Below are 24359 nucleotides of genomic sequence, written 5' to 3'. Positions count from 1 at the left end.
AAGCACAAAGTCATTAGGCTACTGGCCTACTTCTGCTTCTATTCCTTTGATATATGTTTATTTAATCTGTTCTTGTATTTAATAATGTGTGTTAGAGCGTGTTTATGGTCCAGCCGTAGGACTAATTGTTTAATTCTAAGTCATTTAAATGAAAATCCAGTATTTCGTATGTGTTTAAATATATTTGTCAGTGTGTGTTGGCTTGGAGACATGGCGGGAGTGCTCTAGCCAATCACAGCTCTTGTTACTACAGTAGGCGATTACCGAAGTCAATGGAGAGACTGTAGGGAAGTGGGGGAGGAGCATCGGGTGAGAGGACACGGAGAGTGCTGGATGGGAAGGCGCGACGGACGGTCGCGGGGAATACTTGGAGAGTGTTGAGCAGTTTGCGCGTGGTCGCAGGAGATAGAAGTATTTCGCAGTGCCGACTTGTGCACGTGTGAGATTTCCGTGGCTTCTGCAGTGAAGACGTATGCGTTTAGAAGTGAATATCTCACGAGCTATGCTGTTATTCATAACTAATTATGTGAGGTATGAATCTATTGTTTCATTTATTCAACTTATATTTTATTTAATTGCTGGACCATCGACACCAACAAGTGTTTTGCAGTAATAAATGGCATACTTAAAGGTACTTCTGCTGTCGTATTCATCATTTAAAGTCGTTAAAAATAATACATACAGATTTTATTTAATTGCAAACTTTTATTTATAAATTTCTATGTTACATTCAAAATTCGCAATTTCCGAGTGGTAGGAACCTTCGACCATTCGATTCATGTGTGTATTCATATTGTATACTGTAGACTCAGCAGTATTTGGCTTGTAATGCGGCAACTACACATCCCAGCCCCTAAACAACGAAACCAGCCAAAAGTTGTAATGTTCAAACTTTGAGTCTGAAGGTATGTAGTAGAGGGTCACAATTTTTTTTTTTTTTTTTTTTTTGAAAGCCTGCAGTGTCCAACCCAAATCCTGTATCATTTCAGTGACACTCTCTCCCATATTTCGCGATAATACAAAACGTGCTGCCCTTCTTTGAACTTTATCGATGTACTCAGTCAGTCCTATCTGGTAAGGATCCCACACCGCGCAGCAGTATTCTAAAAGAGGGCGGACAAACGTAGTGTAGGCAGTTTCCTTAGTAGGTCTGTTACATTTTCTAAGTGTTCTGACAATAAAACGCAATCTTTGGTTAGCCTTTCCCACAACATTTTCTGTGTGTTCCTTCCAATTTAAGTTGTTCGTAATTGTAATACCTAGGTATTTTGTTGAATTGACTTATCGTGTAACCTAAGTTTAACGAGTTTCTTTTAGCACTCATGTGGATGACCTCACACTTTTCGTTTTTTAGGGTCAACTGCCACTTTTCGCACCATTCAGATATCTTTTCTAAATCGTTTTGCAATTTGTTTCGATCTTCTGATGACTTTATTAGTCGATGAACGACAGCGTCATCTGCAAACAACCTAAGACGGCTGCTCAGATTGTCTCAAAAATCGTTTATATAGATAAAGAACAGCAAAGGGCCTATAACACTATCTTGGGGAACGCCAGACATCACTTCTGTTTTACTCGATGACTTTCCGTCAATTTCTACGAACTGTGACCTCTGACAGGAAATCACGAATCCAGTCACATAATTGAGCGATATCCCATAAGCACGCAATTTCACTAGGAGCCGCTTGTATGGTACAGTGTCAAAAGCCTTCCGGAAATCCAGAATACGGAATCGATCTTAAATCCCTTGTCAATAGCACTCAACACTTCATACGAATAAAGAGCTAATTGTGTTACACAAGAACGATGTTCTCTAAACCCATGTTGACTGTATGTCAATAGACCGTTTTCTTCGAGGTAATTCATTATTTTCGAACATAATGTATGTTCCAAAATTCTGCTGATATCGACGTTAACGATATGGGCCTGTAATTAAGTGCATTACTCCTACTACCTTTCTGGAATATTGGTGTGTCCTGTGCAGCCTTCCAGTCTTTGTGTACGTATCTTTCGTCGAGCGGACGGTTGTATATGATTGTCAAGTATGGAGCTAATGCATCAGCATACTCTGAAAGGAACCTAATTGGAGTACAGTCTGGACCAGAAGACTTGCTTTTATTAAGTGATTTAAGTTGCTTCTCTACTCCGATGTTATCTACTTCTATGCTACTCAAGTTGGCAGCTGTTCTTGATTTGAATTCTGGAATATTTACTTCGTCTTCTTTGATGGACGAATTTCGGAAGGCTGTATTTAGTAACTCTGCTTTGGCAGCACTGTCTTCCATATCTTCATTGCTATCGCGCAGAGAAAGCAAAGATTGTTTCTTGCCGCTAGCATACTTCACATACGACAAGAAACTCTCTGGATTTTCTGTCAGGTTTCGAGACAAAGTTTCGTTGTGGATTCCATACAAAATAATACAATGAAAATAGCCAAAGAAAACAGGCCTTCGCATTTCAGTGTCAGGGACAGTGGAGATCACTGGTATGGTGAAGATAGCAGCGTTCAGTTTGTGCACAAGATACTGAACGCGATACTTCGAAAGAAAGCTGTTCATCTCTCCTCAGGCCCAATAACTTGATTGCTTAATTTAACTGTCTGTCTGATCACCTTGGAGCAACAAATTTTCGCTCCCACAAACATTCCATTTCCGAAAACGAATGCGTTTTTTTTTTTTTTTTTTTTTTTGCAAGTAAGAATTAATCTGTTATCTCGAACGCACATGCTGATGCCCTGTTAGCCATACATTACATTCCACGTCTTTCACAGGAGTACTTGTGTCATCTACAAAGAGCAACAATTTTCAGATCATATGGAGTGTTTAATGGCACATCGTATCAAGGAAAGAAGCGGGACCAGAACAGGACATTGTCAGAGCACCAACATTACACGAACCCAGTCAGATTCAAATCCCTCCTCTGTTTGTTGACACTTAAGCACAGACTTGTGCTTCCAAATTTCCAGGTATAAAGTTAACCTTTTTTCAGCTTTCTCTCTAATATCTTACTATTAAAACTTATAAAAACGTATTACATGTGTCTCACATCCAAATGATTTTGTGAGAGCAAAGAGAAAAATTCAAATATAACCACTATAGATTTTCTAGCTTCTGCAGGTGGCATGGCGTGTATCACTGACTTATTTGTTAGTCCCATCCAGAATCCTAAAATTCATAACATCAGAATATACAGAACAAATTATTTTAAATATCTAGGACAAAGGGTATTATGCAATAGAAAATAAAAAATAACAGAAAATAGAGGATATAAAATAGAAAGAGCATTCCATATGAGCTATAACAATAAAAATTATCATGAAACACAATATTAAGACACTATTAAATAGTGCTAAGGCCCATAACATAGTACTCCGCAGAATCTGGAAAATCTTGAATATCTGGAAAAGTTGAAAGGAGAATCCGAAGGAAAATTCTGGAACCTAAAAGTAATGGTAATGCTGAACACAAATTAAGATTGAACGAGGTGGTCTATTTAAAAATGGAAAGCTTCGGATGCCGTGGAGAAAAGAATACTAGAGTTTTATGGACACATATACTGAATGGTAAAAAACAGACGCCCCAAGATGATGTTGAACTAAATAACTTACTAATCTGCTACAAATCCAAGGCTTTTTGGTTCACAGAAATTGAAATGTATATGAGAAACTGGTATTTAAACGGTTTTCAGAGAAACAACACACAAAAGATTTCAGCATAAGCAAATTCTTTTCGCCGTACCGTCCATAAGGATTATTCGTTATAGTACATAAAGAATGAAAGTAAACACCTACTGTCACCAATATATTGTTTAGTCTTGCTAGTGCGTCACACGCGAATGAAGAAACTGCATTTTCCGTGGATAACCTCGTGGAAAGTATAATCTCACTACTCGGCTGTCAGAGAAACACCATATCAATGATGCCGTTTATTTTATGTGGAGAGAGAAGCGGAATGAGTCACACACTGGTCGCATGGTGGTGGCGGTGGTCGTGGGGGGAGTAATTGGGCAGATAGGCGAAGTGGCCGGTACGGCGCGGATCGTTAGCTGTTAGCGAAGTAATTGGTATCAGGGGAACGCCTGGCGTTAATTGTGTGTGAAAGTGGCCGGTGTACGTCGGCATGGCTTATCTGGAAGGCGCAATGCGGCCTGCACGTCACCTCCTGCCGTTTCACTGCAGTTGTCGTGTTCTGGTCTTCTGCTTGCGGACCAAAAAGCCGGGAGTTACAGTACCATGTCAGGATACTTTGATATGCGTTCAAGTCACAGAACACCTCGTCCCAGCATTAAAAAGTAAAACATTTGACGCGATTCTTCTGAAAATAAGTATATCAGGACAGATTATGTGATGTAATGAAATATTATAGTTACCATTCACTCGTCATCATTCAAAATGCCACAGCTATCTCACACAATTTCATTTAGTTTGTTAGTTTTCGTAGAACATGCTCCAGATATTTAACTGTTACATGTAAAACACCTGCAGCTTTTTGTAGTTACCTACATCTGCGGTCCCCAAGCCACCCCGTGGTGCGCAGAGGAGGGTACTTTCTTCCGTTCCTGTTTCAGTAGAGCATGGCGGCGGGAAGAAAGATAGCTGGTAGGCATCCGTGCGGGCTCACATCTATCTGATGCTATATCAAACAAAACGGTTTGCTTTAGGACGTTCAAACTGCACGGTTGGCCGTGGGGCGCGATGGGAATTAGTATAAGCATGCATGTGGAGAATACTCAGTATTGTAGAACAATCAGTGTAATGTCGTTTATTGAAACTGAACTACACTTCTCGAACAATCACCATATAGACACAAAAACAAATAACTTGTAGCCGACCATTCACAAAGAGCGTCGGTGAGGTCCATCGGAGCTGGTCCTAGCTCTGCGAGGAACTGGCTGTACTGCTGCTGCGCTGGCCTTACAAAGCTGGCGGAGGCCGGCGGAGTAATCCAACTTTCCCTGTATCTGTGAGGCGACCTCTGCAGAAAAAGGTTCGCATTAGTCTCTAGCAAGTTCTGTTTGTTTTTAAGAATTGTTTTCCTCTTAGTTGCGCCTGCAAGGGTTTGTGTATGTTATATGGTACACGGGGGTGTCTTGAATATAGTCTGCGTGGCAGGGGCCGTCTGTGGCAGACGTAACAGTATGGTTTCGTTTAGTGACGAAGCCCACTTTCATTTGGATGGGTGCGTCAATAAGCAAAACTGGCGCATTTGGGGGTGGGGGCTGAGAATCCTCACCGGGTGACTCTGTGGTGTGCAATGTCCAGTGACGGAAAAATCGATGCGATATTGATGGCACGTTGACTACCAAACAGTACGTGAAGGTTTTAGAAGATGATTTCGTCTCCATTATGCAAAGTGACCCTGATTTCGACAATATGTGGTTCCTACAAGACGGGGCTCGGCACCATCGAAGCAGGAGAGTGGTTGATGCTCTGGAGGAGCGCTTTAGGCATGGCATTCTGGCTTTGGGGAACGCAGAGGCCACTGGCGTGGGTCTCGATTGGCCGCCATATACTCCGGATTTGAACACATGCGACTCCTTTTTGTAGGGCTATGCTAAAGTCAAGGTGTACAGCAATAACTCCCAAACCGGTGCTGAGCTGAAAACAGCCATTCAGTAGGTCATCGACAGCGTCGATGTTCCGACACTTCAGCGGGTCATTCAGAATTTTGCTATTCGTCTGCGCCACATCATCGCCAATGATGGCAGCCATATAGAACATGTCATACCCTAATTCCGAAAATATGTAGTGACGTTTACATGTTGAATAAAGTGTGTACACGCCGTAGTTTGTAATTAATTTACGTTTTTTTCATATAGTTCAATAATTGTCACCCTGCATTTCATGCTCCTTTCAAGATATTTGGTGGAGAAAGCAATGTAGTAGTTGAGTATTCTAGGAATGTACGCTCCGAGAGTTTGGACAGTAAACCATTCCATGATGCACCACGACTCTCTTGTAACGTCTGACACTGATGTTGGATGAGCATTTCAGTGATGCTTTCGCATCTACAAAACGAACCCCACAATGAAGCGCGTTGCTCTTCTTTGGATTTATTGTGGTTGATCTATCAGTTCTGTCTCGTAAGGGTCCGAGAGTGACTAGCAATACCCGAGTAACGGCCAGTCACAGCTTGTGTAAGCTGACTGCTTTGCGGTTGCTCTACTCTTCATCAGTATTCTTATTGTAAATCTTCGACTGTCATCTGTCTATACTACAGTTACTGGACGTGGTCATTCCACTTCAAACCGCTCCGTACGCATGCTCCCTGTTTTACGTTTTCTGAGTGGAAATGTAGTTAGCAGCTGAAAAAAATTGGAAATTTGTGGTAAGATCTTACGGGGACCAAACTAGTGAGGTCATAGGTCCCTAAGCTTACACCTTACTTAATCTAACTGAAACTAACTTACGCTAAGTATAACACACACACACACACACACACACACACACACACACACACACACACGCCCGAGGGAGATTCAAAATGGTTCAAATGGCTCTGAGCATTATGGGACTTAACATCTGAGGTCATCAGTCCCCTAGAACTTAGAACTACTCAAACCTAAGTAACCTAAGGACATCACACACATCCATGCCCGAGGCAGGATTCGGACCTGCGGCTGTAGCAGTCGCGCGGTTCCGGACTGAAGCGCCTATAAGACCTCTCGGTCACAGCGGACGGCCCCGAGGGAGGAGTCGAACCTCCGACGGGGGGAGCCGCGCGGACTGTGGCAAGGTGCCTCAGACCACGCGGCAGTTAGCAGCTGAGCTTTGAAATTTATGTACAGTAGGAATATAACAGTTAATACCTATTTATGTTAATCAAATAAAAAGCAGACATTATTTGTTGTAAGAAAATGAAACGCTTACAGCCGTTATTATGATCTCATTTATTGTGCAGCTACCAGTTTCGGCGCTTCAATGCGCCATCTTCAGGCCTTAGCTGATGCTGAAGTAGTTGTCACGAACCATATATATACTGTGCATCAGTGGACAACATAACTGACTTACGCAGACTACCCGTAACTGTGATGTCAGCACTCCAACCATCAACTGCTAACTGACTGGAGAAACATTCAAAATACAACATCCAGAGATATGTGTCAGCGAATACTCAGAGTATTGCTGAGTGCTGACATCACAGTTACAGATAGTCTGCGTAAACCAGTTATGTTGGCCACTGACGCAGCGTATACATGAATAGTGATAACCCCTTCAGCATCAACTAAGGTCTGAAGGTAGCGCATTGAAGCGCCGAAACTGGTAGCTGCGCAATAAATACGACCATAAGGACGGCTGTAGGCGTTTTATTTTCTTACAGTAGTGAACGGCTGTGGTCCCGAAAGATATACAAAGATACATACAATGATACTATTTGCTCCATTTATTCTCTATACCGTGGTCAGTATTGACGGTAAAAAATGTTCAGTCTTTCTATTAAAGTTGTAGTTACTTTTGATCAGTATCCTCAACTCAGTAGCGATCGCATCGAATATTTATATGGTTGCGAGTTGGTTTGTCGATTTCACTGTCAGGTACAGCCAAAATAGCTGACGTCGTAACTGACTGAGTGACAGGTATGATTTAATATTGGGCAATAGTGGCTCAGCAGTCTTCAGCTATTTTGACCCTAGGAATAGCAACGCATTTTCAATAACGCGCGCGTTACTAACGGGAAGAGCGGAGGGGGGGGGGGGGGTAGTTATGCCCACCCTAATAAAATTTTTAAAAAATCTTTCATTGTTATTGCCTGGTATTAACAATATACTTTTTTAAGTTGATACTGATGTATAATAGGATCCAAAATCTGAAAATATCTTTTAGCACACTCTCAACAATACCATCTATAGCGTATACTGCAAACGGGGCAGGGGGGAGATAGACGGACGAGAGGAATTTTATGAACAAGACACAAAAATTAAAAACCAGAAATCTCGCTAAGTGTTACTGACTTTTACTCACAACATAGTTTTTAAAAAGATTGCGATGCCTGAACCTGAAAATATTGAATATGACATTCATTGTGAAATGTGCCATTTACTACTGAGACTTCCATTTCGGGTACAGTTAAACTGAGAAATTTAAAACATTAATGGAATCTGCCGGAAAAATTCATTAAAGAAATCGAAATTTTAAAATATGAAATAAGTGACTGGATTACACCGTTCTGAAAAGGTGGGCGTGAAGTACCCCTTCCTCCAACTCCCCGTCCTTGATAATGCGAGGGTTAAATTAGTCGCAACGCAACTACTCAACGTGTATGACTGTCTAATTTTCGCCAGAAATGTTAGTCACCACTAACGGAAAGGGAAACCGGTTGTGTACTTTGTCGTTTCGAGTGCAGGAATAGGTTTCTCAATTTTTTCGCTTGTGTGACTTCACTACTAAAACTTTGTTTCGCCACTTGTTTTCGGTCACTCTGCGGTGCTTTGTGTGATGGTGTTCACTTTTGTGTTGCAGGAGAACTACAACGCGCTGCACATCGCCGCCATGTACTCGCGGGAGGACATCGTGAAGTGGCTGCTGGCCAAGAAGGGCACGGACGTCTACGCAACCGGAGGGGTGAGTGCCTGCCTACTCACTGCACGCCGAACTGTTCCTTAACTTTCAGATTCTTCAGTTATTTGTCACTGACTGCGAGCTGATTTCAAATTTACGGAAGATAAACTGCAAGTACCCGGTGCAACAGGTTATTACCAGTAGCTAAGGGGAGAGAGCGCCAGAGAGTAGCGGCAGTAGATCCCAACGTCCAGACGAGGCCTTCGGTACGTGCAGCTTTTAGTACACATAACGTAATCCTGATGGATCGCTTTATTGAGAACAAATACGAATGACAGTGCGCTGAGCCAAATTTGCTACCATCTGAATGGAAAATGTACACAGCACGTGAACGTGGGAAATAGTTTTGAGATTCACGGCAAGCAGTTCTGGGTTCACTTGCTATTAGCCTACATCCGTTACATGTTTTGGCTTACTATGAACTGGTTCTGAACTGATGTCTCAGTGTGGAGTGGCAAGACGCTTGTTCATTGTGTTAAGACATTTTTTGCTACGAGAAGAGGGTGTGGGGGGAGGAGGGGGGGAGGGCTGCAGTTGCAGCCAACTACCTCTCCTGCAGCATATCACACAGTAATCCATTTGAGGCGGTGAGAATCACAAAGGCTGAAAGCACATCACCGTCGATTGTGAGAAAGTGGCATTTATTCGTGATTCTGAAATCTGTTGGTCTTACGGTGCGTCAGGTTTGTCTGTGCTGTAAACCCACATTGTATAAATGAACATTCACGGAAAGCTGTGTCACTTGTTTTTCTAATACTCACTTAAAAGTGGAATCGACGACTGGGTGCTTGAGGCTCTTACAGATCTCACCGCCTCATTTGTATTCTAGTCACGTGACCATGTTGGTAGACATTACTACTTGAGTTACATTATTTCCACAAACGGCAGTTTGTGTCTAGAGTTGGTTGCTTGCTGTGCGGGAAACGGCTTTCGTGTGCAGTGTAAACATGGACTATGTTGACCGAGCAAGATGGCGCAGTGGTTAGCACACTGGACTCGCATTCGGGAGGACGACGGTTCAAACCCGTCTCCGGCCATCCTGATTTAGGTTTCCCGTGATTTACCTAAATCGTTTCAGGCAAATGCCGGGATGGTTCCTTTGAAAGGTCACGGCCGATTTCCTTCCCCATCCTTTCCTAATCCGAGCTTGTGCTGCGTCTCTAATGACCTCGTTGTCGACGGGACATTAAACACTAATCTCCTCCTCTTCCTCCTCCTCCATAACGCTCTCGCACCGAGTAGATGATCCCGGACTATGTTGAATCGATTTTAAATGCTAACAGAAAAGTAAAGTCATGCGGATGCGTCGTGAGCCGTGCTTCGGTAGCTTGGTCGGTAGAGCACTTGCTCTCGAAAGGCGAAGGTCCCGAGTTCGAGTCTCGGTCCAGTATATAGCTTTAATCTGCCAGGAAGTTCCATATCACCGCACAGTCCACTGCAGAGTGGAAGTCTCGTTCTGGGAACATAAAAGTAAATTATCAGGAGAAGTTAGCCGCCAAGGAACTAGGGTATCCGAAAAAAGATGCTTTGACTGAGTGACTGGCGAAATCAAATAAGCGTGACTACAGCCGAACATTTAACGAGAGAAATATACAGTTAGCACAAGTTGTTGTGTAGGTGCAGCGTAAGAATATCTGCTCTTCAGCCTGGGAGTAAATTTATCAGATGACTTCGCAGTTGCGAATAATGACTACCATCAGAATGGAATGACGACAATGAAAATTTGTGCCGGACCGGAACTCGAACCGGGAGCCTTACCATTTGGCCATCCTTGCACGGCCAGACGCAGACGTCCATATGTCTTCAGCCATGCGACTACGAGTAAATTCGTGTACTAATACATCCCTTGGGGACCTTGTACATTTGTCCAAAAAAATGGAAAAGCACGAAAGCTTTAACGTTACTTGGTTATTGCCCTAAATTGTACTTAATTATGCACAAAACAGCAAAATTCCATAAAAACAATTCTTTCTTTTGTGAGATAAGCTATGTATCTTATTATTATTACTGTTATTATTATTGGCAGTGGCTGTAGTTGTAAAAACTTGTTGGTAAGTGTAACTGTTATACACAGAATACTACTAATTACACTCTCTCAAATTTATCTGAATCAAAAAATTCCTGAACATTCAAAGTGTAGACACATGAGCTGCCACTGACTGTTGCAAACAGAGGGGTCCAAAAAATGTATCCACTGTTTACAAGTCCATAACATGCAAACTAATTGACGGAGTTGTCTCATTTTTGATGAAAGTGTAGCTTAAAGTCCAACTTAAAGATATCACTGTAGGTTTTCGTAATGGTGAGCATTAACATCCACACACAAACGATGCCGCCGAACTGCAGCACGAACTACTTTTTGCAACGTGTTCAGTTGGACATTTGCACATGAATGTACGATGGATTCTCGAAGCTCATCCAATGTGCGTGGCTTTAGTCGATAAACGTCGTCCTTTAGTGTTCCCCACAGGTAGAAGTCCAGAGGAGTTATGTCTGGGGAACGTGGTGGATACTCCACAGCACCTCTACGGCCTATCCGTCTTTCTGGTAGATTTTCGTCGAGATACGCCCTAACACGGTTTTGGTAGTGGGGGCTGGGGCACCATCTTGTTGAAAGTTAACTCTTCCGTCTCCATACAAGTGTCGGACGGCAGGTAATATGGATGTCTGAAGCTTATGAAGGTACACCTCACCGGTAACTGTGCCGTCAAAGAAGAATGGTCCAACCAAGCCCCGGTAAGACAACTCACACCACACATTTACTCCTAGCAAATTCACGGCTTTGCCTACATGGTCCTTCGGATTTTCGGCGGCCCAGTAGACACAATTGTGGCGATTGACTGTACCATTGAACTGTGCCTCATCAGACCACTCATTCATCTCTGCAAACTCTTCATCGCTGCGCACCATGTTAGTAAACCACTCGCAGTACTCCATTCTACGATCTGGGTCGTCCTCGTTCATTGCGTGTAGCAATCGTGGGATGTAGCACTTCCACCGTCTCACAGACTTTTGTGGTGAGCGAGTGAATTGCTGTAACACACGACGGGAGTTAGCTGGAATTGTTACTGTTACAGGTCGTCCACATCGTTGTTTGTGTACATCTTTAACACAGCCTTCGGCTTCAAATCTGTCTCGAATGCGACGAATCGTTAAACGTGTCGGTGGCTCTGTCTGATACTCATTTCGCCATTGTCGTTGAACCTCATTAATGTTTTCGTACTTAAAATACCACTTCAAAGCTGACTTCCTTTCATCGAATGTAAGCCTTGCGCCAGCCATGTTTAATCTGGTAACTAGGTGCAACTAAGAACAAAACATTGACTATCTGGAGACTGTCATCTGACAAAACAAAACAACGCTTGTGTGTCGATTGCCAGAACTACAAACTACCACACTACCAAAGATGAGACAACTCCGTCAATTACTTTGCTAGTTATGGTCTTTTAAACAGTGGATTCATTTTTTTTGGAACCCTCTCTAGTGTTGCAAATGACTGATAGTTGCAGTTACGGTGTAACGTGTACATTTTCTCAAGCACACCAGGTAAAGGCAAGCAGTTGGCTGCTGGCGCGTGCAGCAGTGTTGAGCCCCGGCTTGCAGACGGAGGACGGCGTGTGACGTCACCGCCCACTGTGTGTTGCAGCCCCGCCAGCAGACGGCGGTGCACCTGGTCGCCATGCGGCAGACGGGCACGGCCACCAGCATCCTGCGACTCCTGCTGTCCGTCGCCGGCAAGGACATCCGCCTCATGCCCGACGGGGTACGTAGCCAGCTCTGCGTGCCTTAAGTTCGATGCCGGCGAGCGATTTACGAGCGCCAACTTGCAGTCTCACGCTCCCTTGCGTTTTAATACTACACGTGAAACAATGGAACCAAGCACACTACGCCTTTCAGGCTGCCAAGTAGCCGCGAGAAGACAGCGAGAGGATAGGCTGTTTTCCTTTGTTAAAAATATGGTTCGGATTGTTGTTACTATTTCATTCTAACATTTAAATTGTATTTATGGTCAATGTTCTCACAAAATATGTTTTTTTTAATTAAAGCTTAAAAATCATTAAATATCAGGATATGTTAACGCAATCGAAAACGCTTTGTTATTGCTTGACGCTCTGGTGACATTATAGGCTAGGAGTAAGACGAAGCTACGAGGTGCGACAATAAAGTAATGAGACTGATGTGAAAATGTTACTTACCGTTTTAGTCAAGTTTAGTGTTGTCTCCTTCAGAATAGTTCCCTTCTGACTGCACACACTTTTTCCAGCGCTTCTGCCATTGATGGTAACATTTCTGCAACTCATCTTCTGCAATATCCTCAAAGACCGTCGTCACAGCTTGTTTGAAAATGGTGTCCCTTGAGCGCCATTTTGACTCTTGTAAATAGAAAAAAGTCGCCAGGAGCGATATCTGGTGAATAAGGTGGCTGTGGTAGTACTGAAATTTGTTTTGAGGTTACAAATTGCTGTACTGACAGAGCAGTATGGGATGGAGCATTATCGTGATGCAGAATCCAATTATCAGCAATGTCGGCACGGACACGAAGAACTCTTTTACGAAGTCTTTCTAAAATTTCTTTGTAGTGAAATGAAATGCTCGTATGGCATTGTTGGCCGGGAGGCCCCATACGGGGAAGTTCGGCCACCGTATTGCAAGTCCTTTTTAGCTGACGCCACTTCGGCGTCTTGCGAGTCAATGATGATGAAGAACACACAACAACCAGTCATCACGAGGCAGAGAAAATCCCTGACCCCGCCGGGAATCGAATTCGGGACCCCGTGCACCGGAAGCGAGAACGCTACCGCAAGACCACGAGCTGCGGACTTGGTTAACTGTTTGTCCCGGAGGCACCCACTCTTTATGAACAATTCCCTTGGAATCCAAGAAGCATACAAGCATGCATTTCACTTTTGACTTTGACGTGAAAGCTTTTTTTGGTCTGGGTGATCCCTTTGAGCACTATTGTGAACTTTGGCGTTTTGTCTCTGTATCGTACTGAAAAAACCAACTTTCATCACCAGTGATAACACGGCTCAACAATTCTGGAATGATTTCCGTTTGCTCTAACAGATCGGCTGCCAAATTTTTCCGTATTTCTCGCTCTTGTCGAGTAAGATTTTTTGGGACCATTTTTGCACAAATCTTTCTCATACAAAGAGCTTCAGTTATTATTACACGAACCGTTTCTAGATTGATGTTCAGTTCGTTCACGGATAATCTTCGATCAGATCGTAAGAGTTCAGCCACCCTGGCCAAGTTGGCATCCGTCCGTGAGGTTGATGGTCGTCCACTGCGGTCTTCATTTTCAACATTCGTTCTGCCTTAACTAAACATTTTATGCCAACGAAAAACTTGAGCTCTTCACATAACCTCCTCTCCAAAAGCCTTCTGAAGCTTACTGTAAGTTGTCGTCGCGTTTTCACCCGATTTAACGCAAAAAGAAAGGCATACTGTTGTGCAATATTATGCGGTTCCATTTCCGTGACGAGAGACACAAACACGTGTTAACTTATTACAGCACAACTCACGACTGAGCAGTTGCATCGATGTGCCGCTTGGACTAGAAGCAGCTTATAGACCAAGGTCAAAGATATTGTGCATACGCAAGCCTGAAGGATCGCCACATCTTGCGAAGTAAATAAGTCATATTACTTTATTGTCGCACCTCGTATGCTTGTGTTATATAGTAGCGTTAGCCGAAGAGACGACGCTTTTACGTACTTTAACTCCAAAAAGTTTAGCTGTTTAGTGATGGAGTGAACACTGGTAGTGGAAACCTTCCGAAAGTTGATGAGTTCATGCTCCACTCTTTTAGAACGGCGATATGTGCAACGACGGATATTCTTTTCCCTGCTCCCTGCTACATCATTAAACTCGCTCAAAACTACGGAATTGTAGATCATTTTGCAAATGAATCTGTATGTTATAAATTGATTGTCGACTATCACTCATGAGCTACGACCCAAACCACAGTTCTTGGTAAAATTTAGTGCTTATCTTGCATGGAAAACGCTCAGCAGAGACTCTGCATGTGACATGCGTGGTGCAGTAGACAGCCCATTTGATGACATTGTAAGAAATCACGTTTTCGAATCCTGGGAAGGTCATAATTTTTTATAAGTGTTACACGAAGTACGAAAGCAGCGTTAGCAAGAACAGACTGTAGTAGTGGTTTCGATTGTAGGATGTATTATACGTAGCTTCACATTCATCTTAGTCTGAGGAGCGGACAACAGAGGATAAATGCATTTGCTTTGCGAACAAACAATTCGGTTTTTTTTTTTTGCATTTTTGGAAAAGCATTGCTAGTAGTGAAGGTATAATCGTGCGTCTCCAGTACAATGAGGTGTAGGACGATGAGGTTATACAGAAATATATAAAGCGTGTGCAACACTCATGTGACACAAACGTAGGGCTGTGATGTTTGAGTGTAAACAAATGTTAGCGTCTGAAGCAGACTTGCTTCATCTTTATGTAAAATGATGAAACTTCAAAAGTTTAAACAATAAGGACCCTAGCTACACAGTACGAAGATAAAAAAAACTGCTTTTAGTAAAGTAAAACGTGTGTGGTCACGTTAACTTGAAAATATCCTTTTGAACGCGACGTGTGTGAACAGCGATTGCAAATGTAAGCGCAGGAAACAACAAGGAAAACAATAATATCCTATTTGTGATCGGTGTGATGAAGTTTTGTAATTGTGATTTCGTTTTCATGTGAGAGGACAGACGAGTCGATTTAGAAATACGTTAAAATTTCTTTCGGGTTGGACTATATTGTACCGTAACCGGGGACCTAGAAACGACGGAGAGGCCCCGTCCCCGTTGCAGCAGCAGTGGTCTGCAACCAGACGACGACTACCGCAGTCCACTTCACGCCTCCGCCGCCGCACACCGAACCACTGTTTCATTGTATTGTGCGTCTCACACCAGACGAGTGTAACCCCTATGTCTGAGTGGTAGAATAATGGTGGTGTACGCGTACGTGGAGAACTTGCTTGCTTAGCAATCGCCGACAGTGTAGCTGAGGCTGAATAAGCCCGCATTCGCCGAGGCAGATGGAAAACCGCCTAAAAACCATCCACAGACTGGCCGGCTCACTGGACCTCGACACAAATCCACCGGGCGGATTCGTGCCGGGTACCAGGCGCTCCTTCCCACTCCAGAAAGCCGTGCGATAGAGCGCACGGCTAACCGGGCGGGCTCTTTCGGGTTGCATTCGAACCACCAACCTATGGACATCGTCTTGTAAAATTGGACTGTTTATCGTTCTAAGAATTGAACTACAGAATAATTCACGAGTAGTCACGTACGACGACAGTTTTCACGATGTATTTAATTTCGATGAATGACGTAATCCTTCGTTGTAGCATTGGGAGAGCGTGTGTCTCGCAGATAAGTTAATGTTAACTTCACAGTGCAACACATTTTTTATTAAGTTAGTGAACTTGTGTTTCAACGTGGTGATAATTTGCCGGTACAGTGCAACCACATTTTACGCATCTTCTCAATATCTGGAACACTCGAAAACAAGTTTTCAGGAGTTTTTGTAGATATATTCGTACAGTATGGTACTACACGTCATTTGTAACCAATTTTCCGAAACGTAAATTCCAAAACAAGACGTCACTTTCGATTAGCATTATAACAGTAGGCGCTGCGAGCTAGCCAGTGACGTCACACTCATCACATGACTCGAACGCAACGTTTTAGCTGCCGTTCAAATTATTTGAATTTCATTTTGTTCTTATAAAAGAATAATGAAATTCAAGGGGGAATAAATGCTTGTTAGAAGCATAAAATGACATAATTAATCATTTAAGACAATTTCTAGAAAACAAATACTTTATTATGCTCGCAGACTACTGCTGCTTCACAGCGAACTCGCCAATCGTCGCGAAGGAGCAGTCCTTGCGATACAATCGAACGTTGGAAATCCAAAACGTTCGAAGTGCTACTTTTAGGGTTCCGTTCCTCACTTGGCAAAAACAGAATCCTTCTAGTCTGTCTGTCCCACTATACAAAACCCTTTTCCTCAGGAGCTGGTATACGTAGCAAGTTGAAATCTGCGTCATACACCAAGGCCAACGGTCCCTTGGCGTTGTAAAAAATTGAAACTTCTACGTCAGTGCAATCAAAAGATACCGCCATTTATGTCACGTATTTTGATGCTAGCAAACTCAGTCATCAAAACCTATAGGGTAATTCCCGTTGGCATAGAATCATGAATTTTGCTAAGAAGCAATGTTTCACATTACAAGGTAAGAAAAAAATCTGAAAAGTGTAAATCTGCAACCAAACGAAAAAAATGTATCATTTTTGTCCGACTATAAAACTAAAATTAAAACATTCTCGAAAGTGTTAGATTTCCCAAGACCGTTATCTCGCCAGTATCAATGTCGAAGACCGGCAGAAAGCGTAGATATTCCCGGGATGGATGAACTGTCTACACATTCAGATCGCAAGTTCCACTCTCGTCACTGCCCGTTTCTTTCCTTTCTCTCTCTCTCTCTCTCTCTCTCTCTTTTTTGTAAGAGATGGATTCTACTGTCACCTCCGTCAACATGTTAGTTATGTAATAGGTGGATCACAGGATGCTGGGCTGTGATGTTATCCGTGCGTCTGGGTAAGACTAGGCATTAACACGGTCCATCAGGTGATAGATAATGGACGAAACGCGAATGAGGGTAGCAATCTGAAGAGCAGAGGGAAAAAAAGTGCCAACGATCGTGCCGTGGGAAAGAAACTTCTGCGACAGTTCATGCAAAGTTGGGTTTGTTGGGTCTGTTAGTGTGGGTATAATGCATCATTACCGTGGCAGGCGATGACGATGTATCCCGGTTTGCTGCAGCCGCTGCATTCCTGGAACAATCAGGATCGTTATATATTAGTGGGAGATCGGCCATAGATCATCTCACTGTTGTGGGGGGTGTGTGGAGCTTGTCTGCATGCAGCGTACGGTACGGCTTCCCTGCGTGGTGCCAGTTATTCGGCAAGTGTGTTCCAACTGGATATCCAGTAATGGTGGCTGATTAACAGGGGCTCACTTGTTTCGTTGTGTTTGAGTGTACTTGGCCATAGATGTTAATTCCTCGCAAGTAAATCTTTTGATCTTTTATGTTTCCATCTATGGTTGTGGTCGTAGTTCCCCAGATTCACAATAAACGGGTTCTGCGAATGTCTAGAGTTTCTGTATAGTCTTGTGGTGAGTTCGTGCATTACCTCCGTGAGAGTTTTAAGTCGGTATTCCCGGTAAATATCCGCGATGCGTGTGTATCGTGGAGCATTGCTTATGATTTCGAGTAATTTGTTTTGTATAATCTGCAGACGGCGCAGGCGTGTGGGCGCAGCGTATCCCCAGACAGGGGCTGCTTACGTCATCAGGGGTCGAATAAATGTGATGTACATGGACCTCGACACCCTTATGTTCAGTGTGCTACGCCTGTCGAGCATAGGGTAGAGCTGTTTGAGCCTCGCGCTTGCTCTGTTGGTCATGTGTTGTATCTGCCCCCCCCCCCCCCAGAGTAATTTCCGGTCCAGCAAGACACAGAGGCCGAGTGCAAAATACAAGTACTATTTATTTACATGAATAGCGCCGGTCTCGAATCGACAGATTAATCTCCCGACGGCTATACAGGCCTGTACTACATTTGTTGTTGCCGAAAAAAACAAACAGTTAACAACTAATATTAACAACATCAAATGTAACGTAAATATGAGATGAAGATCAATCTGTTATTTCGAAACCGTAACGGCGTTGTTCGTGTAAATATATGCATTATTAACAATGGCTGCTTCCTGTTCTTTCCTTTGCAAGAACCAACTTTGTAAAGTGTTCCTTGTTGCTGGCGTAACTGATGCATAGATCTGATTTCATTACTGTAAATTGTTGATCTGTGTTTACAATAATCACATACAATATGTACATTTCTGGACATAACATGGCATTATGTTTCTATAAAGAAGATATTGAGATCTGCTAAACCAATATTACGCTTCTGAAGTTGACAAATTGATTTGTTGAAACTGGTAACGCAAAATAAAAATATATCTACATCTACATCCATACTCCGCAAGCCACCTGACGGTGTGTGGCGGAGGGTACATTGAGTACCTCTATCGGTTCTCCCTTCTATTCCAGTCTCGTATTGTTCGTGGAAAGAAGGATTGTCGGTATGCCTCTGTGTGGGCCCTAATCTCTCTGATTTCATCCTCATGGTCTCTTCGCGAGATATACGTAGGAGGGAGCAATATACTGCTTGAGTCCTCGGTGAAGGTATGTTCTTGAAACTTCAAAAACAACATTGATGTGTAACTTTTGTGTCGCATACTTTGCGGATTTCGAGATGGCAGAGTTAGAGAACCAATGGGTCTTCATTAAATTTTTTGCGAAACTCAAGGAAACCTTTACAGAGACACACCAAATGATACAGGAAGGCTAAGGTGATGAGTGCTTACGCCGTCCTCGGTGTTACGAATGGTTCACGTGGTTTAAAAATGAAGCATTCCGGCCCGAGACACTGGAGTCGCCGGTCATGTGTGCGTGGAATGTGGTTGCTTGTGCGTGTGAATGGCGTGTCTCTCTCGTTTCGTGATGAAGCCTGTGGCCGAAAGCCAGATGTGAGTGTCTTAATTGTGCGTAGCTGCAATCTGGCGTGTCTTATTTACACTAAGTAGCAATCTGTCTTTTCCTGCATTGATAATAAAAATGTTTTTCCTGTGATAGTATGTAACTAATGTTCTTGAAAACTGTATAATTAACTTTTGTAATAAATTGCAATTTTGTAAATACCCTACCACCATTAATTAAATTTTGAAAAAGGATAACTTTTGTTGCAGCGTAAATTAAAGGAGCTTTAAAGTCACATACATCCGTGTGTAATAAAGCTGGTTTCGGAAATGCCATTTCTCGAAAATACGCTTTACATATTGTACTGTTGGAGTATTTTCAACATATATAATTGATATATCTAAACATTCATTACTTCTCTAATTCTTAATTTTAATTATTCTTGTTTAATGTATTAATTTATTATTTTACGGAATGAAATTCTCGCTCTGCAGCGGAGTGTGCGCTGATATGAAACTACCTGACAGATCAAAACGATGTACCGAACCGAGACTCGAACCTCTGCGAAGGTCCCGAGTTCGAGTCTCGGTTCGGCTAATAGTTTTGATCTGCCAGGAAGTTTTATTATTTTACGTTTTACATTCATGTGTTTTTTGCTTTTTAGTTTACCGTTTCACATACGTATAATTTGTTAATTGAAAATAATAAGTAACTCATTTTTATGATAGAAAATAATTACAATAGAGACAATCTATAAAGAAGAGATTAGAACATGTTTTCTTCACACCTTTCACATAAAATGAACGAAATTTCTTCGCGTAACATACACAACGGTGAAGAAAATATAAATATTCAACAGGATTTCAAATTGTCAGGGGTGATCTTCTAAATATCCTAATTTGTATCAGGCATATTTCAGTACATTAGCAAGCATTGGCGAAGAGAATTGATTATGCACTAATGACTGCGGTATTCGTCAAGTGGAGACGCATCATGATCATTCAACAGAACTGGATGTGAAAATCTTCTTACAATCTTCTTACAATATTCTTCCAACATCGAAAGGTCTTTACGTTCCGTGGGTGTATCTGTGCCGTCTATAATCAGATGAACAAGTTCCTTATATTCAGGTGCAATGCTCTAAACGGTTCTTTCACACTGACCACGACAAGACTCACTACGAACGAAAACATGTTTCAGATATCTTTTGACCTGTTCAGACGTTTATTTGGCAGATTACGACGCTGTCGCAAGGACATTCAGGGCTTCAAAATGAGAGTCTCGAATTCTCGGTACAAACTCACCACTACTTTCTTTTAAAACTATGAAAAGCACGGTGGTCAGTGTGAAAAAAAAACAACCGGTTAGAACGTCGTACCCGAGGAGAGAAACCATCTGGCGAACGCAAAGGTCACGATGGCACAGGGACAGAGGGACAGCCGTGGCACGTATACAGCTACGCATGCTGGAAGACCTTTGCGAGAAGATTTTCAGATCTTATTCTGTTGAATGATTTTGATACTTGTCTCCATTTGAGAAACAATACAATCAAGTGGCAGTCACTAGTGCATAATCAGTTCTCTTGGCCAACCGTTACCAATGTACTGAGATACGCCTGATATAAATCAACATATTTAGGGGATCACCCGTCACAATTTGAAGTCCTGCTGAGTTTTATTTTATATTGTCTCCACCGTCGTGTATATTACGTGAACAAATTTCGTTCATTTTATGTGCATGGTGTAAAAAATAGTATGTTTTAAGCGTTTCTTTATAGATTTATCACTACTGTAATTAGCTTGTATCATAACAATGAGTTACTTATTATTTTCAGTTAACAAAATACACGTATGCGAAACAGTAAACTAAAAACAAAAAACAAATGAATGTAAAACGTAGAATAACAATTTGAAACATAAAACAAATATATATAAAATTAATAATTAGAATGGTAACGATTGTTTAGATATTTTGATTACGTAAGCTGAAAATGCTCCAACAGTACACTATGGAGAGCTTATTTTCCAGAAATGTTATTTCAGAAACCAGCTTTACTACACAGACACGTTTGTGGCTTGAAAGCTTCTATAATTATGTTTCAACAAAAGTTTTCATTTTCTAAAATTTATTATTGTGGTAGGGTATTTTGAAAAATCTTAAATTATCACAAAAGTCTATTATAAGGTTTGAAGAACATTTGTTACGTGTTAACTTTTGTATGAAAAACATTTTTTACATGACAGTTTCGAACGTATTCCCTCTAAACTTAAAATGCCAAAGTACCGTTTGGGGGTGGGGTGTTTAGCCCCTTAAAAGTTAAATTGGGCACAGACGAAAAATTATACGTAACGCACAATTCTGTCCCTTCTACACGCTCACCAAGATTCAACGAGATCGTTTATTGACACTTGTAAGTGGGCTTTCGCCGTAATACCTGCCCTCTCCGCACCACCTCAGAACATTTAGCACGACATTCGTGGTTTGGCATCCCTACGATTACCTTTAGATTTGCTATCGGGGCTAAGAAAATGCAGCCGGCCGCGGTGGTCTCGCGGTTCTAGGCGCTCAGTTCGGAACCGCGCGACTGCTACGGTCGCAGGTTCGAATCCTGCCTCGGGCATGGATGTGTGTGATGTCTTTAGGTTAGTTAGGTTTAAGTAGTTCTAAGTTCTAGGGGACTGATGACCACAGATGTTAAGTCCCATAGTGCTCAGAGCCATTTGAACCATTTTTTAAGAAAATGCCTCACTATATTTAAGGCTGCAGTGTAAACAATGCTGGAATTTACACTATATGATGGATTCTGTTTGATAATTACACATTAAAGAATTAATATTACATTTTATTCCATGAAACTTAAAATAAAAACTTATTTTTCTGATGTATTTGTACAGCGAAAATACAAAACAGAAAAAAAGCTGTAACTGACAATAAAAATATCATTGTAATTTAGTATTAAATGTTATATAAATGTACATTTGCAGTTAATTACAAAATTGTACCAGTCTGATTGGCTGAACCGAAAACTGTGAGTGACGTGGAAAATTGAAGATGTAATCAAAGTTTCGAGGACAGTGTCATGCGAAATGGGGAAATGATAATTACACTAACGAACTAATACTTTTCACAAAAAGGAAACCGAAGTTTTCGCTTGTTTTTAGAAGACTACCCTATTGCTATGGCCTCCGCATTCATTTCTTATACTCTCTCTCTGTTCGCAGGTAATAAATGTGTGCCAGTAAAATTCATATGGCTAACAATGGAATGTGCGTGTAGTGAAGTCACAAGTATCAGAGGAGGGGCGTCGTTCCTGACGGGACAGATTCGATGCTGTATCCACTATCTGTAGATCTGTCATCAAATTACGATAGGGAAATGTATTTGAGAGTTAAGGGTTGGATGACGCATTTCCTGGAAGTTCATGCCTCTCTCAACGGAGAAATACTGTCGCAAGATAGCTGTTTGGATGTCTATCAGCTATGCACTACACTTCAGTGCCTTGAATGTTATTTAAATGGCGTCCACTTATTCCTTATGCCGACATAAAATAATTTGCGCTTGTTGACGGCTAGAATGTTGGGACGGGGGAAGGGGTGGCAGCGATCTCGGGACTGTTCCCTCATACGCGCGCTTCTGACCACGTTTTATACACTCGCAACAGCAAAAACAAATTACTTAATGACCAAGGATCGTTTCACATCTAGAAAACAACAGACATCAGGCTGTCCTTCACTGTTTACAGATATGAATCTGAGATGGTGGAAGAGTGGAAAGAGAGAGAGAGAGATGAAAAGTGCCCATTGATTCTCTTAATATAGGCGTTCGTGAAAGGTACAGCCAAAATTCAAGACAGTTTACCAATGCGTAGCAGAAGGAAATAACTGGATATCATTCCGGGAACGCTGTATTTGCACATCATAATTGATTTTTTAAAGACCTCTGCAGTACTGTTATCATAGGAAACACACAGGGACAGAAGGTACCTGCCATGTGGAAATTCTTCTTATGCGAAATCTTTTGTGTGAATGCCAGTGGACTTCTAAATAAGAGGATCCACAGGTGGTTGGGAGAAAGTGGACCAGTACCCTGGTTTCCAAATTCTTCACAACTAAATATCTTCGACTTCTGTTTAAGAGGACATTTCAAATCTCTAGCGTAGACCGCGTGTACGAGACGTAGAGTGTCTTTGAGCCCGTATCGCGGAAGCGTGGGAAGACGTATTCAGTTGTACACTGAACTGACAAAGGTCATGGGATACCTCCCAACATTGTGTCCGACCTGCTTTTGCTTGGCAAAATGCAGCAACTCGACGTGGCATGGACTCAACAAGTCGCTGGAAGTTCCCTGCAGAAATACTGAGTCATACTTCCTCTATAGCCGTCCATAATTCCGAAAAGTGTTGGCGGTGCACGACTTTGTGCACGAACTGACCTCTCGATTATGCCCCATAAATATTCGACGTGATTCATGCCGGGCCATTTTGGCGGCTAAATAATTCTCTCGAACTGTCCACAATGTTCTGCAGACTAATCGCAAACATCAGGTTACATTCCCTTCGGGAAGTGGGTGCACTCAGGGACTGTTATGTAATGTGTAAATTACAGAGCGCAGCAGTCAGTCGTTCTTTTTTTTGCATGTTTTATTCCGCAAATCCAGATTTCGGCTAGTGCCTAGCCATTATCAATGCACTATTTTCTAATCTCGATACATGTTAGTTTCCTGTTGTTCGAGCGTCAGTCACAGATCTTTGAATAAAAAAAAAGAAGACTGATTGCTGCGCTCTATTACTTACAATCGCAAATAATTGTGGCCCGGTGATATCGTTGTCTGGGAACATCAAATCTGTGAATGGAAATGGTCTCCAAGTAACCGACCATAATCATTTGCAGTGAATGATCCGCTCAGTTGGACCACAGGATCCAGTCCATTCTGTAGAAACACAGCCCACACCACTATGAAGCCACCACAAGCTTGCACAGTGCCTTGTTGACAACTTGGGTCCAGGCTTCGTGGGGGTCTGCTCCACACTCGAACACTACCAACTGAAATCGGGACTCATCTGACCAGGCCACGGTTTTACAGTAGTTAGGGTCCAAGTGATGTGGTCACGAGCCCAGGAGAGAGCTGTAGGCGATGTCGTGATGTTGGCAAATCCACTTGCGTCGGTCGCCTGCTGCCATAACCCATTAACGCGAAATTTCGCTGCACTCTCCTAACGTATACGATCGTCGTACAC

The sequence above is a fragment of the Schistocerca serialis genome, chromosome 8 (genome assembly GCF_023864345.2).
Source record: "Schistocerca serialis cubense isolate TAMUIC-IGC-003099 chromosome 8, iqSchSeri2.2, whole genome shotgun sequence".
In the NCBI taxonomy this organism is placed as follows: Eukaryota; Metazoa; Arthropoda; class Insecta; order Orthoptera; family Acrididae; genus Schistocerca; species Schistocerca serialis.
The sequence above is the reverse complement of the archived record's forward strand: the minus strand, read 5'-3'. Positions refer to the sequence as shown.